We start from the raw sequence: 18194 nt of genomic DNA on the forward strand, positions 1-18194 counted from the left end.
ATTTATGTAATAAAATTTAGTTTTTCTATATTATTAATTTTTTATTTCGATACGTCTGTTACTTTCTGGATAAGCCTCGTATAAATGATGGAAGCTATGCTGCCTCGTTCCAAGCCTCATAGGTGAATCCCTGCTGTCTCTATTTGCTCCAACGCAACACTGTCTCCACTCGTTGCACAGTTCTCACGCTCTAAGACCATCTATCACGTGACGCAAAGTCTACACTAATCGCTATATTAGAGTAACTTGGATCTTCATCTACTGATTTTAAAAAGTAGCAGTAAAAATGTAATAGAATGCGGGCGGAGACTTGGCCTAAACACCAGCAGGCGTCCTGGCCGCCGTCACTTACCAGATGTGAACACATTCATGCAACGACCTCCAGACACGTTGTTGTACTCAGAGGTCTACTTCATACCCCACACCTAATTTGTGTATTCAATGAGCTTTTGAACACACTATCTGCTGTTGAGATCCTAAATGCGTACTGTGCGACCAGAAAAGCCTGAAGTAAAATGTTGCTTGTTTGCCGAATATTTAACGCTGGGCGGGCATGCAGAATGTCCCGAGATTGTCCCGACAATATTAGCATGCTGTACTTCATACAGCGTCATCTCATCATCGTCCGATCCTGCAAGTCTGGAGAGAAGCACCGCAAGCGGATAGGCATAGCATGATGTGCAAACGTATCTACAAATTTTCCAGAACTAACGCCAAACAAGTTAATGATGCAGCAGCACTTGCTATGTATTTGACAGCTGGCTGTACGCTATTTTAAACGTAAATTATCCTCTGGAATCCAGAACTTGTTCCTGCTTCCAAGATTATTCAACACCATACATATTAACTTTGCCTGAATGACTTTCAGAAATTATAAATTTTTCATCAAGTGATAAAACCACAGTCCATATGTCTGCAGACACAACATTCCCTAACTTCTCGTCCGTGTAAAAATATCATAGTCTCAAGTTGCAATCGAGAGAACTAAATACACAGGTTTTACCACAGGAGCTGACGTCAACTACAATACTTGCCACACCTCTACAGTGTCATCATCACTGGTTCTCGACAGTCATGGAATCCTTTGAGTTTTCACTCCCAGAATTTCCTGAATTTTCTTTTAAGACTTAACTACACACAGCTTCATGTGCATTGTCCAACCCCACTTGCAGAGGGTGTATATTTTTTGTAGCTATAAAATATCACTATATCATATTCTATTTTTGCTACTCTTCACGATCAGTAGACCACGACCTGCGGGCTAGCACAAAGTAAAATGTACACTTTAAATCAATGATCTCTGAAGCGACGTAAGATCACCTATAGTCATGACACTCTTCCTCATATTCGCTATACTCTGCACAGCAGCGTGCCAATGGGCAGTAAGCTACACTGACGGGTACGACACCCGACGAATACGAATAATAACAGCTAACGTGATTTTCACAAAACGGAGTGTATATAGTGCAATAAATAACGGGAATAAGCAAATAACATTTGTCTTTACTTAGTTTACCAAAGACTTTGGAGATCTGAAACGGTACATATAGGGCCGTTTACTTAAGATTCATTAGTAACGTACAGATATTTACTGATGAATGACATTTTCCTTTGCGAATAAAAAGTTGTTAGTAAACAGCACACTTTCTGAAGAAAGATGTCGTATATCTACTCAAGAACGTGAATTTTTCTTCGTTATACTTTCAGCCAAATCACTGAATGTGGGACGGAGGATGCTTGTATGGAGTCCAATACCTACATTATTTATCGTATCAAATAATCCACCACAACTGTAGCTAAACAGAAAGTCACACAGACGTGACAATAAAACGCTCATGTAGTTCAGGCCACGGAGTAAGCAGATTCGGCTGTTTTCAAGCTGGGTATACAAGTGATAGTTTTTCACGCTCACAGGGCTTTTGCGAGTAATACGTATCGTGTAAACAGCACCGAACGCCAGCTCGTCGGCGCTGTCCGAGACTGGGGCAGAATGTTAATCGCTTTCTGCGAGTCTAGACCTCGCTTTCTGCGAGTCTAGACCTCTCATGTAGATGACAATCTCTACCTCTCTGGAGCTGCTCACCGTAGCTCTCACATAAGAAATGCTACACTGGCATTGTCGGGAGATCTGAGAATACTCCGTGAATTTCAGCGGCCATATTGCGTCTAGGACTTGTACTGAATTTCACAGTTTTTACGTTACCTCGTCTCGACACTATAGTGGTTTGGTGCATAAATTCGTATCACTTTTCCCAACAAACCCAACACATACACGTAATAAAGGATTTGGTCATCAGTAATATATTCTCCTTCACCATTTACAAGTCTGCAGTATTGGGGTAACTTTTCGATTTCGCGACTGTAGAAATCACGTGGTTTTGAGGCGAAGAATCATCGAAACACGTTCGGAGTGTATTTTTATCCGTAAAGAAAACTCGTTCAAGGTTGTTCGATACAGAGCGGAAAAAGTGAAAAATCTTAGAGCGCAATATGAGGTGAATAAGATGGGTGCGGAATGACTTCCCAGTTTCCCAACCGAACTCCTGTACAGTGTATTTTGTCAGTCTAGCGAATGGAGCGGCATCACTTCACTATTCTCTGGTCACTATTCTTGAACTGTGTCTGCATGACGCCTCAGTTGTTGACAATGGATGTCAGCAGCAATGGATGGTTGCACATAGGAGAAGCAGTTTGCAGTGCACCACACCGTCGCTGGTCTGCCCGGCTCTGCATGGGGCGTTGCCGCTTTCACTAGATGAAATATTGATATGTCATTATTAGTTGCACTGAGGTGACGTCTTTGAGAGTGTATCAAAATCTGAAGTTGTTCGTTACTGAGTGAAACCGGTCATCGTCAAAGGAATTTACACTACCGGCCATTATAATTGCTACACCACGAAGATGACGTGCTACAGACGCGAAATTTTACCGACAGGAAGAAGATGCTGTGATATGCAAATGAGCATTCACACAAGGTTGGCACCGGTGGCGACACCTACAACGTGCTGACATGAGGAAAGTTTCCAACCGATTTCTCATACACAAACAGTATTTGACGGCGTTGCCTGGTGAAACGTTGTTGTGATGCCTCGTGTAAAGAGGCGAAATACGTACCATCACGTTTCCGACTTTGATAAAGGTCGGATTGTAGCCTATCGCAATTGCGGCTTATCGTATCGCGACATTGATGCTCGCGTTGGTCGAGATCCAATGACTGTTAGCAGAATATGGAATCGATGGGTGCAGGAGGGTAATACGGAACGCCGTGCTGGATCCCAACGACCTCGTATCACTAGCAGTCGAGATGACAGGCATCTTATCCGTATGGCTGTAACGGATCATGCAGCCACGTCTCGATCCCTAAGTCAACAGATGGGGACTTTTGCAAGACAACAATCATCTGCACGAACAGTTCGACGACGTTTTCAGCAGCATGGACCATCAGCTCGGAGACCATGGCTGCGGTTACCCCTGACGCTGCATCACAGACAGGAGCGGCTGCGATGGTGTACTCAACAACGAACCTGGATGCAGGAATGGCAAAACGTCATTTTTCGGATGACTCCAGTACTGTTTACAGCATCATAATGGTCGCATCCGTGTTTGACGACATCGCGGTGAACGCACATTGGAAGCGTGTATTCGTCATCGCCATACTGGCGTATCAGCCGGCGTGATGGTATGGGGTGCCATTGGTTAAACGTCTCGGTCACCTCTTGTTCGCACTGACGGCACTTTGAACAGTGGACGTTACATTTGATATGTGTTACTACCCGTGGCTCTACCCTTCATTCGATCCCTGCGAAACCCTACATTTCAGCAGGCTAATGCACGACAGAATTTTGCAGGTCCTGTACGGGCCTTTCTGGATACAGATAATGTTCGACTGCTGCCCTGGCCAGCACATTCTCCAGATCTCTCACCAACTGAAAACGTCTGGTCAATGGTAGCCGAGCAACTGGCTCGTCACAATACGCCAGTCACTACTCTTGATAAACTGTGGTATCGTGTTGAAGCTGCATGGGCAGCTGTACCTGTACACACCATCCAAGCTCTGTTTGACTCAACGCCCAGGCGTAACAAGGCCGTTATTACGGCCAGAGGTGGTTATTCTGGGTTCTGATTTCTCAGGGTCTATGCACCCAAACTGCGTGAAAATGTAATCACATGTCAGTTGTAGTATAATATATTTGTCCAATGAATACCCGTTTATCATCTGCATTTCTTCTTGGTGTAGCAATTTTAATGGCCCGTAGTGTATATTGTCATCAAAGACTGGAATAAAAAAAAAACGTAACAATTGCTGCTTTGTTTGGACTCTACCATTCCTTTGTTTTCCTTATGTTAGCATAAAAACACCATTTTTGTCACCAGTAATGATAAATAAATGTAGTGTGACTAGGGCCTCCGGTCATGTAGACCGTTCGCCGGGTACATGTCTTTCGATATGACGCCACTGCGGCGACTTGCACGTCGATGGGGATGAAATGATGATGATTAGGGCAACACACTACCCAGTCCCTCAGCGGAGAAAATCTCCAACCCAGCCAGTAATCGAACCCGGGGCCTTAGGATTGACATTCTGTCGCGCTGTCCACTCAGCTACCGGGGGGCGGACGCCAGTAATGATACAGTATAGTAATGGTCGTTGTTGTTCACGAGTCACTTGACGACGAGCAATCAGATATGCAGTTATGGCTAACCGCTGATATTTGAGATAGTGCATATGGTACCCGAACACCCCATTTTTGAACCTCGCTCATTGCAAGCAAAAGTCGCACAATGGTGAAACAATCACAGTTCCTCACATTTGCTAGTTCTCGAATACAATGGCGTGGATTATTGCATTAAAACTATCTTCATCAAACCTCGAAGGTTACCGAACGTGGAGAGCCACTAATGTGAAAACGATCTTCCTTAAAACGAGAAAACCAAAGTCTTGTCGTGCTCTGTCCGATGCCAGTATCCCCCTACATGGCGCAAATATTTCTGGCTGCCTCCGCTGCTGTCACCCCTCTATTGAAAAACAGAAGAACGTGTCGGAAATGTTCCGATTTCTGCACCTGGTAATTTTCTAGAGTTCTCACCTCCACTCACTACCTCCATACCACAAAATAACAATACCTAGACTCAATTGGCACCAGCTAACTACAAATAAAATATGACAATCCACAATTAAACTCATAGAAAGTAGAATACCAATATGCAAAACAAAAACGCTACGAACGTATGCAGAAACCTAATATTTTGCCGTACGGACGCACACATTAAATGAAGTAATCACGAAACTGCATGCTTTCAGTCATAAATTGTGGCCGTGGCGTGTTGCTGAACAGAGAAATCGCCCATTTTACCTCATCGACGAACAGCGCGAGCAACTAGCCTGTTTCGTAAGTTATTGACTTAAACAACGCAACGCAGCAAAGAATTTATAAAAGCATCATGCATATATTATGTAGAACTAATAACGGAAACAAAATTGCACCGATGAGACTCGGTCGTACATTAACACGAATGAGAGTCTAGTGCTTTTTATTCATTGTGCCACCTTGATACTGCATCTCACTGTTTTATAAATACCGGGTGGTTATAATTAAAGTGCAGCTACTTCCAGACGTCCTGTGTGGCTGTAATTATCGTATGGCAGCGAAACTTGGTAGATTTGCTAATCCGTTAATGCCGAACCGATTTCAGCGGGAAAAAATTAGTTCCAGTTTTGGCCACTAGCGGCAAATCTGGGTGCTGTGAATGCAAATAAGACGTACAGAAATGTTTCCATGAGTAGTGAATTAGGAACTGGACATGGATAGAAAAGGTCAAACATGTGAGAAAGGCATACTATTGTTTTTATTATTAACCACCGCTTACACACTTTTTTCAGCATCAGCACCGGAGACTTCGACGTAATGTTGTACCCGTAAAACGACGTATTCAGCAGTTGCTCGCAGTAACTCCAGTGGAATCTGAGCAACGTGTTCCTGTATACTGACCTTCAGATCAGGTGGCGGCCGAAGATGTTCCTGGCAAACGTGTTCTCTTTTATATCCCCAGAGCCGAAAGTCACTTGAATTGAGATCAAGTGATCTTGCAGGCCGTGCATCTGGAAAACCTCTGGAGACAACACATGCGTGGAAGGTTGCATTAAGTACATCTTCCGCTGGGCGAACCACATGAGATGTTGCCCTGTCTTGCATGTAAACAGTGGTTTCCTCACAGTTGCGATCTTCTGAAGCAGGAATCACATGCTGGACAAGGTCTCGATAGTGTGCAGATACCACGGTTCACTTGATAGGCCCTCTTGGTGTATTCTCTTGAAAGAACGAACCGAGGATAAATGTGTTTTTTATTTCATACCATACATTCACATAAGACGAATGCAGTGGTTCTTCGAGCACAACACGAGATACAACAGTACCCCAGGTTCGGCAGTTCTCTGTATTCAGTGCACCCCGTAGCATAAAATGTGGCTCTTCACTCCATAGATTACTGACTGGCCACGTATCATCAACTTCAATCCGGGCCAGAGAACGAAGAGCAAATTCAGAACGTTGCTGCGGATCATGAGGTTTCAACTGCTGCAGCGTCTGTACCAGAGTAATATAGACCGCACAACTTTACGTTCTGTTGACCATGGGATGGACAGTTCCGTGATACTGCACCAACACTAGCACTGCCCACCAGGGCATGTGCTGCGTGGTCAGCAACAGGAAAAGCAACCTCGTCAGTAAATACCACCGGGACAGGACGGCTTTCTCTGCCAGGTGCTACGTCAAGCTCAACCGTGTTTTCCAATTTCATTATCATCTTCTTTAAACCATTTAATGACATCGGACCTCTCCACGGACCTTTGAGTTGGCGAAACTCTCTCAATGCAGCACTGTAATTGCCGTTCACATAAACCAGTTTCACTAACAGCGACTGTCTCTCTACTCGACAGGCATACTGTTCACTCACTTTATGGCTTGTCAAATGACAGCGTGGATATCAAACTAACAGTAAATAGCGCCATATTTACGCCTGCTGCCCCAGTTGGAACTAATTTGTTTTCAGTGTAAATTGGTTCCCCATTAAATCATTTGGACATGCACGAAGTTTCGCTGCCATAAAATGATTGCAGTCCACACTGGACCTCCGCACTTTAATTATTGTAAATTGGAAATTAATGGTAAGTTCCTATGGGGCCAAACTGGAGAGGTCATCGGTCCCTAGGCGTACAGACTACTTAATCTAACTTAAACTAACTTACGCTAAGGACATCACACACACCCATGCCGGAGGGAGAACTCGAACCTCCGACGAGGCATGGGGGAGCCGCGACTTTAATTATAACCACCCGGTATGTACTAGTATTGTCGGAACAGTTCACGCTAATGTCGCTATGGATACGCACTGTGAAGTGAATGTCAGCGATGTGTCGGTAAAATAAAATGTCATGAAGAAAGCCGACTGGAAGTGGAATCAGGATGAAATTGTACAATTAACTAGTTTGCACGAGGAAAGGCCAGCATTATGGAATGTACAGTTACTCGAATACGGGAACTGAGACAAGAATCAAAGTTTGGTGGCTGACTTGTCTGCAGTTTTTAACACACCCACAGAAGAAATTTACCAGAATACCCACAGTGTGAGAAATCAGGCAAAAGATTTTCTATAACTCAGAATAAATGACATAGAGAAACAAGTGAAGTTGTATTCTGATAACCGTCTTGGAACTCTGAAAACTGCCGTTTATGTTCAAGTAATACAGCTTTATCTACAATTTTTATGACGTTTTTATTGATTATATTATTATATTCGGTGTTAAAAAACAGACGTTCAGGAATTTACGAGTGGTTCGTTAAGTCAATATAAGTAAAAACGGTCAAATAAGTGTATGTACAGAAATGCCGCCTTTATCGTACATCCGCCCTATTTGGCTTTTGGACGAGTATAGGTATCAAGATGAAATCTCGTGTAACGGTATTCCGTCATAATTCTTATTTTATCTAATACTGAAGAGAATAGATCTTGTTGATACTAGAAATCTTAGTGTCACAAGCAGTGTGTCATTAATAGAAACGGTTTTGTCCATAACAGTGTCTTGCTTCGTAGTTTTGGGGTCAGTTACAATGAGTTTCTTCCATCTCCGTCGCTGCCATTCTCGTAAAATTTTAATATCGTTTTGGATTTTTCATCTCAAAGTGTAGTGAGATTTTTGCTGTGGTATCACGTATCGATACCATCCTACCGATATATAACAGTTGGCAACGGAACTGTAAGTTTCGACCTGACGCCGACAGCGGCCGCGCGGGACCCGGCGGACCCAATGATGCGCGCCCGCTGAGCCACGTGTGCGGCAGCTCCCTACTTGGAGCGCCCTCTGCCGCCGCAATACAGGATGTTTGGCGTCAGCGACCAAGCCCACTTGCTGTTGGAGCCACGTCGCTACGTAGAGCTATGCAGACGGTGCCTAGTCAGGGCTCTATCACCATCGTCGTTGTTCTCGTAATAGCTGGACTTTGTTTCTTGCTGCATTATTTGAACTGAGTTCGTTTGGAGAAATACAAGTTAAGTAAATCTTCTGTTAACAGTTAACTTGCCCGCTAGTCATTTCTGCACCTGCCCAGCTTTCCTACAGTTGCCTCACCTCTCTGTATCCCACCTCTCATTACCACTGTGTACGAAGTCTCACACTTGAATGGTCTAAAGTATGCAGCCACCTAATCTACTCTCTTGAGCACCATGAATGCGGTAGTTTTCGTTTTTTCTTTTCCTCATAAAGTATTAAGAATACTTCTGCAACCCGACGCTACTCCATAGCAAACTCTTCTTTCACGCGCAGAACTACGACTCAGAAATGTCGCGGAGAATGAGCTCCCAGCTTTCACGGAATGTTTCACGCTGGTATGTGTAAACGATTCCGACATCTACATTGGCACGACTCTCAGACACTTACTGAAAGTACTCGAACGTAGTTGTCACACAGTAACTCTCACAGATAATCCGCCTCTAGTGTAAACAATTCTGCGTATACTATAGGGAGTGTTCGGAAATTGCCTTTGCAAACTTCTTGGACTTGTGGAGGGGAGTGAGTAGATAATGTTCTGAAATGGAAACCATGCCCGGAAACGTACCGTGCTACAGCCATTAGAAAACAATTGGTAACACGATCACTTTTACAAATAATTGTTCAGGTGTGGCCCAGTACATCTCTTATTTTATAGTTACACTGATTAAAGGTCAAAAAATTGCTCGTGTACTGGTCGATGGGTTCTCTTCAACCTGATACAGTACGGCCTTATTCAATTCTGGTGTGCGGCGTCTCTTTGGAGCACCACTGTCACCACGTCTGCTGATGGTGAACGTACTCTGTCTCGAAGCCGTTGTCTAATTGTGGCGAAAAGGGTATGGTATGTAGTCAGACGTTGTAGATAACGATCTTGAAAAAGGCCACGAGCAGCTCTTGAGTTAGCGTGAACTTCGCCATTCAGAAGGATCATGGAGTATTCTGCAAACGTGTACTGAAACACGTTGCTATAACACTGACAAACAGATGAATGAGGCTCGAACCAGGTCAGAGAGGCAAGACAGACGTCTAATGACATCATTCGATCCGTCGTAACCTCCCCCCACCGTGATTACCCTGTTGCTTACTACATAGCAAACATGTTTTCGAGCATCTGCAGCACGGAAACAGTGTTCCCACTCCCCTCTACAAGTTGTAGAAGTCTGTAATGGGAGTTTCCCTACGCCCTGTATGAGAGTACTTTTTTAAACCGTGGTAGCCAGTTTTGTAAAGCCCTTTCTGTAGTAACCAAAACCAACTGCGGGAACGCCTTGGGCTGCGTATCGGAGCCGCCAGGCTGGGAAGCCGCCGGCGGTGGAGCACGCACCACCGGGTAAACACAGGACGAATCGGACGACAGACCAACGACAACTGACAACAACCGACCACGACCGACTATGACCGACACAACTAGGAACATATAAACAATGGAGGCTTGTGGAAACCACAACACCAAACACCAACAGTAAATCCAGTCGGAACCAGAGCCAGGCAAACGTCAACAACGAGCAACGACCAGAACGCAGTACCGCCGAGATAGAAACGAAATCCAGAGCGAGTACCAGACTGACAGGACTAGGTTTTTTTTTTCTTTATTGTATTTCAATTCCCCATCCGGGCGGGCTGGCAGCAGCATATGCGCTGCTCTTCAGCCGAAAGACATAGAAACAAACAATAGAAGACATTTAAAAATAACAAAGGAGAGAAGATGGTGAATATAGATATAAAAAAAGGGGGAACATCATGGAAGGCAATATACAAAAAGCGGGGTGACTGTAAAATGGAGATAAAAAACTGTTTAAAAGTAGCACACACAAAAAGCCACACACTGCGACAATTAAAAGAACACAAGGCACAGTATGACTGGAGCATAAAAGGTATCGACGGATGTCGTAGCACATAACAAACACTGACGGCGAACCTCAAGGCAGTACACAATTAAAATCACACCTCTTGACGCACAGGAGAAACGGCACTAAACACAACACAGATGTGGCACACTGACGATGATCAAAACAGAGGATCTGCCAGGTGCAAGGAGATGAGGAAGACCGGAAGAAGGGAGGGAGGGGAACAGATGGGGGAGACAAGCGGGGGGCGCGCTGAGGAGGGCCAGGTAGGGAGGGATGTGGGAAGGAAAGAGGCAGGTATGGGGTGCAGGGTCTCAGGGGAAGGGGGTTGGGGGGGGGGGAAGGAGGAAAATCCGCTCTGGGAGGAGGAGGGAAGAGAAAAAAGGGGGCCCTAGGGAGGGGGGGGGGGGAACAAGGCCAGGTTACAGTTGGAAGGAAGGGTAGATGTCACGGCGAAGTTCGTCATCCGGGAGGGGGAGGTGTTGGAAATTGCCCTGATGAAGGAGATGGAGGGTGTGGAGGTGGAGAGAGGGAGGGATACAGCGATAGAGGCGCGGCAATGGGCGGGGGGTGGAGAGGAAGGAGTAAACCACAGGGTGGGGGGGATCAAGCCTGCGGACAATATAAAGGATGCGGAGATGTTGGAGGAACAGGAGGAGGTGGGGGAAGGGGATCAGTTCATACAGGAGCCGTGTGGGGGAAGGAAGGCGGATACGGAAGGCAAGGCGGAGCGCATGGCGTTCAAGGATTTGGAGGGCCTTGTAAAAGCGGGTGGGGGGCGGAGATCCAGGCAACGCTGGCATAACAGAGGATCGAATGGATGAGGGATTTGTAGGTGTGGAGGATGGTAGAAGGATGCAATCCCCATGTCCGGCCAGACAGGAGTTTCAGAAGGCCGAGGCGGGAATGGGCTTTCTACTGGACAGTCTGGAGATGAGGGGTCCAGGTGATGTGTCGGTCGAGGGTGAGGCCAAGGTATTTCAGGGTGGGGGTGAGCTGGATGGGACGACCATAAAGGGTGAGGTAGAAATCATGGAGGCGAAAGGAGTGAGTGGTGCGGCCTATGATGATTGCCTGGGTTTTGGAGGGGTTGAGACGGAGGAACCACTGGTTACACCAAGTGGTGAACTGGTTAAGGTGGGTTTGGAGGGTACGTTGAGACCATTGAAGGGTAGGATAGAGAGCCAGGAAGGTGGTGCCATCAGCATACTGGAGAAGGTGGACTGGTGGGGGTGGCTTGGGCATATCAGCTGTATACAAGAGACAAAGGAGAGGGGAGAGGACAGAACCCTGGGGAACACCAGCTGTGGGATAAAAGATACAGGAGTTGGTGTTGTGGAGGGTGACATAGGAAGGACGGTGCGAGAGGAAGGAAGCGACCAGACGGACAAAATTGATAGGCAGGGCGTAGGTTTGGAGTTTAAAGAGGAGACCGGGATGCCATACACGTTCATAGGCATTTTGGGGGTCAAGGGAAACAAAAATGGTGGAGCGACGGGAGTTGAGCTGGAGGGGCAGAAGGTGAACTAGATTAAGGAGTTGGTCTTCAGCAGAGGAGGGGGGTCGGAAGCCACACTGGGTAAGGGGGAGGAGGTGGTGTTGAGCAAGGTGCTGATGGACACGGCAGGAGAGGAGGGATTCAAAGACCTTACTGAAGACGGAGGTGAGGCAGATGGGACGATAGGAAAAGGTGGCAGAAGGGGGTTTGTTGGGTTTGAGGAATAAGAGGATGCGGGAGGTCTTCCACAGGTCAGGGTAGAAGCCAGTAGAGAGGATGACATTATAGAGATGGGCGAGGACAGTCAGGAAGGAATAGGGGCTTTCTCGAAGGTGACGGTAGGTGACACAGTCATGACCAGGGGCCGTGTTGCGTTTGGACCGGAGGATAAGTTTAATGTCTTGTGCTGTGATGGGAGTGTTTATGTCGGAGAGGGGCAACTGCCCCAGGTACTGGAGACTACGACCAAGTGGAGCGACCGAGGTATCGGCACGTTCCATGACGGTTGGGAAAAGAGAATAATCAAAGTGGGGATCATCGGGGATAGAGAAGACCTCGGAAAGGTGGGAAGCGAAGTTGTTGGCCTTACTAAGGTTGTTAGGAAGGGGGCGATCATTATGGAGAAGTGGGTAGTGGGGAGTGGAAAGGGAGCCAGTAAGGCGATGGAAGGCGGACCAGTACTTGGAGGAGTTGATAGGGAGGGTGGCGTTGAGTCGTGTGCAGGTCTGGCGCCAGTCTCGGCGTTTTGTTGCTGTAATAAGGTTCCGTACGTGTCGCTGTATTTGCCAGTGGCGTTGGAGTGTATCCATGTCACGAGTGCGCAGGAAGGAGCGATAGAGGCGGCGGGATTCACGGAGGAGGAGGACAGCCCACGGAGGGAGAGTGGGACGGTGTGGGTGGATGGTTTTAGTAGGAACATGGGCCTCCACGGCGTCAGTAATTACCTTCTGAAGGATGGACGAGGCGTGGATGATGTCGTCAGGATGGCGATAGGTAAGGGGGTGGCTTTCGACTTGGGTGGAGATGGAGTCCCGGTAGGCATCCCAGTTGGCACGGTGATAGTCATGGACGACCTTGGGAGGGGGTGCAGGATGCGGAGCCGGAGGGGGGCGGTGAGCAGACGTTGTGGTGAGAAGGACAGGGAGGTGATCGCTACCTGTGGAGTCAAGGACGGCGACAGCGATACGCCCAAGGAGGTTGGCGGAGGCAAGGACAACATTGGCAGTGGTGTCACTTTCGGGTCGGGTGTGCTGGGGAAGGGGAACAAGGTCACCTTGGATTGTGGAGAGGAACTGATGCCACCGCCGAAGGGCAGCAGGAGTGCGGCTATGGATGTTGAGGTCGGCGGCAATCACATAGGTGGAGAAGGTGCGGTCAATGTGCGAGATGAAGTCATAAGGAAGAGGAGCAGTGGACAGGACTAGGGCAGAGCGGGTCCCTATATACGAAACCGGATGGAGCGGCTATTGGCCGCTGTCTGCACGTGGCGTAGCGGTGGCGCCCTCGCTGCGCGGAATAGCCACCGTGGAGGCGGAGCTCTCTATGGGCTGACCACGTCCATGTGTTCTGGCGCGTGTTCGACTTCCGCGGCGGAAGGTACTAGACTTTTCGCTACTGCTGTGGAGGTCGTGCCACTGTTTCTACGGCAGGCCGAGTTCATGAGTTCGTGAAACGGCTTCTGGCGCAGTACACCGCTAAGACAATTTCCCCCTGCCACTATTACGCACCTATGCCCCAGCGTCAGATAATAGGATAGGAGAACGAAGGTTCTACAACACTCCAACAAATCAGTAAAAAAAATCACACAAATGAGTTTAAAAGGTTTACCTATCTTTGTGACTATTTGAATAATGAAGTCTGGAACACTGCATGTAATATAAGACAAAGAAGGCCCTCAATGGTTAAGCGCAAATAATCGTAGGTAAGCTTCACAGTACACAGCAAATTCAATTTACAGCAACTGTCTGTTCACTTCGGAGAGCTCACTAAGCGATGTTGCCTGTCTAAGTCAGCCCTGGACGATGATCTATAAGGAAGTTGGCGAGAGCTGCTCTTCTGTTTTCCGAGAAGCTTCTGTTGGTTGTCGTCCAGTCATTGGCGGATTGCACTCGGCCGGGAATTGGCCGAGGCGAAGTCGATATCTTCATTCTCAGCGCCGCTCGTGGCGCTGGTGGAACTCACATAAGTGGCGAGTTTCTATGGCACTGGCAGTAGCTCGCATCTTTGCCCTGTAACCTCCCAGCAATAAAATAAATAAATAAATAAATAATTCAAATGGCTCTGAGCACTATGGGACTTAACATCTATGGTCATCAGTCCCCTAGAACTTAGAACTACTTAAACCTAACTAACCTAAGGACACCACGCACATCCATGCCCGAGGCAGGATTCGAACCTGCGACCGTAGCAGTCGCGCGGCTCCGGTTGAGCGCCTAGAACCGCTAGACCACCGCGGCCGGCGTATGAATAATTATTGCATTCATTGACATTCAGTATAACCTACCAAGAGAAATTCCGTAACCTACCAATAATAAAAATGTTACTAATCTCTCAATAAAATTGTGGCTCTATTATAACCTTTCAATAATTGACTGGGTGTGAATCTAAACTGGTAAATTTGGACGTCAACAATGCTGCGTCTTGGCCCTGAAAATTCATTCTGAATAAAATGAAAAATTCTTACCTCAATAAGGTCGCTGGATAACGCATATATGTCTGCTCCTATAAGAAAATTTTCTGGCACAGCCCAGTGCAATGCTGGCCGATAGATTTGTCGTGTATAAAAGAAACAACTGATTTCTCTTTACAATAATCGGGATGACCATGGATTAGAGAAATTAGTAAATACTTTAAATTGAGATGAATGATTGTCAAAAGTTACTTTTTATAAGAAAGATTATTACTAAGAGATTTTTTAAAAAAAACATTTACATGGGACTTGATATGCAATAGTACATATGCGCAAGACTGCTTTTGCCTTATACTACATCGCTCAGGCTCCGCCATCGCTCCCCACGACCGGCCCAGCCATCTCGATACACCAGACTGCTCGCTACTACTACTCCTACTGCCACACGGTTCCTACTGCTGACAACACTGCTCTCTGGTCTGAGATTCTCTTATAGCTTACATATCGCAGGCAGCGCGTGAGCAATCCATCGAAATTACATGTGCTCGAGTGCGATAGCAACAAATTCCTTAGTCATGGACCTCTTACAGCACCTGTGGTGCTTTCGCCCTGGCTGTGTCTCGTTCGGACGACACAGCAAGTAGCAAACCTTCTGAGACAAACTGTCACTTATATTCCAGCTATTACACTTAATCCGTGATGATTCATGTCTGTCGGTAATTCACCGATCCTAGGAAACAAAACTATAACAAATATTTCTTAAATCAAGTAGAATAATATTTAAAAAAAGAAATATTAATCTTACGATTGGCTTTCTCGCCGCTAGGGATGCTAGTGTCGTTCCAACTCTTCGACGACGATAACTTTCAGGGCAGTGTGTCGCCACTGTTCGTGTTAGAATGCACGAAAATTAAGAACTGTGCTGGAGCTCTTAAAGACGACACGCGCAATAAGTCAGGCAGATGTTAGTTATTTTCAGTTACAAAACACAGACATTAGCCCCCCCAGGACGGGCGTCCAGTCACAGACGTTTCACATTAATCGTGCGTACTCTATTTACTCGTACATTTGAATGGCTTTCTTATATATATATATATATATATATATATATATATATATATATATATATTATTTATTTCCAATCATAATAATTATACAAGAATAACCCACCACCTTAATGATTAGTGTGTCCTAATATTCTACATTGTTATTTACAATTGCAGCTACTTCATATTAATTTGCAAGACTACAGACAGTATTACTTGTGTTAATGGACAGACTATTTCTGATGTTAGCATTACTTTCTAATGACTACTGGTGATTAGTGTTAACTGCCTGTAGCTTTACATGTGTGCCAGTGTTAGTATAAACCTACTTGAGCGCCTTGCTCATCGAGCTAAACCCGATGAGCGTGCCTCTGACACAAGGCAGGCAAGGAATTCATTGTCGCTGCAGGTTCCTAGTCTAATAATCTATTTTACTCTACTAAACTACTAACTAACCTACGTCATATCTGGTGCATGTGTCAAATCCATGATATAGATCACCCCAGTCCCCGTAGTCCTGCTCGTGGCGGATTCCAACTGTTTACCTTGGGGAAGATCAGTTTGGATTCCGTATAAATATTGGAACACGTGAGGCAATACTGACCCTACGACGTATCTTAGAAGCTAGATTAAGGAAAGGCAAACCTACGTTCCTAGCATTTGTAGACTTAGAGAAAGCTTTTGACAATGTTGACTGGAATACTCTCTTTCAAATTCTGAAGGTGGCAGGAGTAAAATATAGGGAGCGAAAGGCTATTTACAATTTGTATCGAAACCAAATAGCATTTATAAGAGTTGAGGGGCATGAAAGGGAAGCAGTGGTTGGGAAGGGAGTGAGACAGGTTTGTAGCCTCTCCCCGATGTTATTCAATCTGTATATTGAACAAGCAGTGAAGGAAACAAAAGAAAAATTCGGAGTAGGTATTAAAATTCATGGAGAAGAAATAAAAACTTTGAGGTTCGCCGATGACATTGTAATTCTGTCAGAGACAGCAAAGGACTTGGAAGAGCAGTTGAATGGAATGGACAGTGTCTTGAAAGGAGGATATAAGATGAACATCAACAAAAGCAAAACAAGGATAATGGAATGTAATCTAATTAAGTCGGGTGATGCTGAGGGAATTAGATTAGGAAATGAGGCACTTAAAGTAGTAAAGGAGTTTTGCTATTTGCGGAGCAAAATAACTGATGATGGTCGAAGTAGAGAGGATATAAAATGTAGACTGGCAATAACAAGGAAAGCGTTTCTGAAGAAGAAAAATTTGTTAACATCGAGTATAGATTTAAGTGTCAGGAAGTTGTTTCTGAAAGTATTTGTATGGAGTGTAGCCATGTATGGAAGTGAAACGTGGACGATAAACAGTTTAGACAAGAAGAGAATAGAATCTTTCGAAATGTGGTGCTACAGAAGAATGCTGAAGATTAGATGGGTAGATCACATAACTAATGAGGAGGTACTCAATACAATTGAAGAGAAGAGAAGTATGTGGCACAACTTGACTAGAAGAAGGGATCGGTTGGTAGGACATGTTCTGAGGCATCAAGGGATCACCAATTTAGTATTGGAGGGCAGCGTGGAGGGTAATAATTGTAGAGGGAGACCAAGAGATGAATACACTAAGCAGATTCAGAAGGATGTCGGCTGTAGTAGGTACTGGGAGACGAAGAAGCTTGCACAGGATAGAGTAGCATGGAGAGCTGCATCAAACCAGTCTCAGGACTGAAGACCACAACAACAACAACAGTCGACCTATCCACGAACAGGCGGTACGGGATCGGAGTGCTGGACGCAATTGGTGATTAGCAACTACTCACGAAAGTCTCTCAAGAATATTGTCAATATTTTTCGTGATACCTCGTTGGCTAATGTCCCGTGCGACCGCTACGGTCGCAGGTTCGAATCCTGCCTCGGACATTGATGCGTGTGACGTTCTTAGGTTAGTTAGGTTTAAGTAGTTCTAAGTTCTACGGGACTGATGACTTCAGAAGTAAAGTCCAATAGTGATCAGAGCCATTTGAACCATTTGAACCATTTTGAAAAGTCTCTTCTTGTCTCAGTAGGTCGTAAGTATTGTTACTCGGCAGTTGTTGTCGTAGTGCGGCTGCTACATCATCGAAAAGGGGGCACTCGTAAACCACATAGTCAGGAGTACCCTCCGATGCGCCACACTCACACGCGGGCGTCGCACTTCTCCCAAACCGACATAGATATGTCGGATAGGGACCATGACCAGTGAGGAAGTGAAACAATCCCCGAGTCGGCTCAAAATATTTCATTCCCATTCTCTCTCTTACATTTGGTAAGAACTGAGAAGTCCTTCTGCCAGTTTCGTCCATCTCCCATAACTCCTCCCATAAATCTTCACCACTCCTCCTTATTTGAATGGCTTCGTGCCTCAAGGGCGAGTTTCGGAGCTGCTTTAGTGGACAGTCCGTCGGCCTTTTTTCTGCCCGCAGTGCCACAGCAGGTTGCTCGCGGTGGCACACGCCTGGGTGGGTGCGCGGACAGGTCGCCTTGTTTTGGCAGGCGGCGCGCCCTGCCGTCCACGACACGCGGCGCGGGCAGCCGAGCCCCGGCCGCCATCCGTCAGTGCATTTCCATATAGATGTCAGCCGCAGCCGGCGC

The 18194-nt window shown here is 46.1% G+C and overlaps 1 pseudogene; it reads right to left on the reverse strand.

Annotated features, from left to right (window-relative positions):
• Window positions 1-425: 425 nt before the first annotated feature.
• Window positions 426-18152, reverse strand: LOC126413248 (WD repeat-containing protein 61-like; annotated as a pseudogene).
• Between the last annotated feature and the right edge of the window lie 42 nt (window positions 18153-18194).

Source organism: Schistocerca serialis, chromosome 7 (genome assembly GCF_023864345.2).
Source record: "Schistocerca serialis cubense isolate TAMUIC-IGC-003099 chromosome 7, iqSchSeri2.2, whole genome shotgun sequence".
NCBI classification, from domain to species: domain Eukaryota; kingdom Metazoa; phylum Arthropoda; class Insecta; order Orthoptera; family Acrididae; genus Schistocerca; species Schistocerca serialis.